Genomic DNA, 2,350 nt, shown 5'->3' on the forward strand with positions numbered 1-2,350 from the left:
AGAAAATTGGACATTGAACTGCCTGAGGATCCAGCTATACCTCTCTTGGGCATATACCCAAAAGATGCCCCAACATATAAAAAAGACACGTGCTCCACTATGTTCATCGCAGCCTTATTTATAATAGCCAGAAGCTGGAAAGAACCCAGATGCCCTTCAACAGAGGAATGGATACAGAAAATATGGTACATCTACACAATGGAATATTACTCAGCTATCAAAAACAACGGCTTTATGAAATTCGTCGGCAAATGGTTGAAACTGGAAAATATCATCCTGAGTGAGCTAACCCAAACACAGAAAGACATACATGGTATGCACTCACTGATAAGTGGCTAATAGCCCAAATGCTTGAATTACCCTAGATGCCTAGAACAAATGAAACTCGAGACGGATGATCAAAATGTGAATGCTTCACTCCTTCTCTAAAAGGGGAACAAGAGTACCCTTGGCAGGGAAGAGAGAGGCAAAGATTAAAACAGAGACTGAAGGAACTCCCATTCAGAGCCTGCCCCACATGTGGCCCATACATATACAGCCACCCAATTAGACAAGATGGATGAAGCAAAGAAGTGCAGACCGACAGGAGCCGGATGTAGATCTCTCCTGAGAGACACAGCCAGAATACAGCAAATACAGAGGCGAATGCCAGCAGCAAACCACTAAACTGAGAATAGGACCCCCGTTGAAGGAATCAGAGAAAGAACTGGGAGAGCTTGAAGGGTCTCGAGACCCCATATGTACAACAATGCCAAGCAACCAGAGCTTCCAGGGACTAAGCCACTACCTAAAGACTATGCATGGACTGATCCTGGACTCTGACCTCATAGGTAGCAATGAATATCCTAGTAAGAGCACCAGTGGAAGGGGAAGCCCTGGGTCCTGCTAAGACTGAAACCCCAGTGAACTAGACTGTTGGGGGGAGGGCGGCAATGGGGGGATGGTTGGGAGGGGAACACCCTTAAGGAAGGGGAGGGGGGAGGGGGATGTTTACCCGGAAACCAAAGAATTATTATTACGTATTAAATAAATTAAAAAAAAAAGAAAGAAAGGACAATTTGTACAACTTCTTTGCAGAGACTTGTGGCGACACCTATAAGAGAAACAGATGAAGCTCCGTCAGCACCTGCACTGTCAGGCCTGAAAGAGCCTGGGACACTTGTGCAAGCATGGCTTCTGAAGTCAAGCATTGTGTGGTCTCCTCACTGTCATTTTGTTTCAGTCTCCACATGTCACGGCTCTGCATTTCGCCTTATGCTATCGAATCAGTGGGAACCTGAACCTCCAGGGTCAATAGTAAAACTAAGGCAACAAGAAAGTAGAGCAGTTGGCGGGGACCGGGTATGCAGGCCCGCTCCCCGTAATGTACGGAGGTAGAAGAAAGGGCTCCGGCCCTCTCGGTGTTTTGTCTTCGGGGCTTGCGGCCTCCCGTGCGCAGGTTCTATCCTCAGACACCGGAACACCTCCGTGCAGAAATGCAGCTAAGTCCGGCAGTCCCCTCTAAATCACTCAACGCTTTTTATTTTCAGGTCTACATGACGCCCCCGGAGTGATAGTTAACGTTTTCTTTGCTGCTCATTGCTGAACCAATAAAGTCTGTGAACCGTAAGGAAAAGAAAAAAAGAAAAAAAAAGAAAAAAGAAAGAGCAGTTAGGAAAAGGGACCATGGCTCTTTCCCCTTCTCCAGCTTCTACAGGTAACCTGTCCCAGAGTTTAACTCTGCCTCAATGCTTATATTTTTTAATTTTATGGTATGAACTATTAATATAAATTTAAATATTATCATTATGAATTACTATATAATTCATGTGAATTGATATGAAAGATTTCACAATAAAATTATAATAAATATATTTCATATAACATATGACATGATAAAATATATAATTTACAAATAATTCATAGAATTATTATCTATCATATATTATATATGATATATAATCAGATAATAATATATTATGAATTTCAACACCTGCTACCTCTTTCTCACAAACTCTATGTTAATGCTCTTTAACTTGGACCCACTGTGTCCCTCTGTGGAATCAGGAGACATATGTAATACATACATACATATGTACATAAGTACATTTGTACATACATATATGTATATATACATATATACACATGCTTTCACAGTGCTACAATTTTAATTATGTATATATGTGCATACATATATACATAATATGCATATACACATATGCACATATAAACACATATACATATGTGCTTATACACATATATATATACATTTGGTGGATAGAGCAGAGCCTCAACAGCCACACTTTATTTTTTCTCTCAGCCTTTTCATAGCTTCTTAGACAAAAGTTCTTTATAAAATTACTTCACTGAT

The 2,350-nt window shown here is 40.8% G+C and overlaps 1 non-coding gene across 1 annotated transcript; it reads left to right on the plus strand.

Moving 5' to 3' along the window:
- Nucleotides 1-1,324: 1,324 nt before the first annotated feature.
- LOC134478793 (small nucleolar RNA SNORA57) lies at nucleotides 1,325-1,465 on the plus strand. Its single transcript, XR_005498625.1, has one exon. It is a non-coding gene; the product is annotated as a small nucleolar RNA SNORA57 (small nucleolar RNA).
- The last annotated feature ends 885 nt before the right edge of the window (nucleotides 1,466-2,350 follow it).

Source organism: Rattus norvegicus, chromosome X (assembly GCF_036323735.1).
Source record: "Rattus norvegicus strain BN/NHsdMcwi chromosome X, GRCr8, whole genome shotgun sequence".
NCBI lineage: Eukaryota > Metazoa > Chordata > Mammalia > Rodentia > Muridae > Rattus > Rattus norvegicus.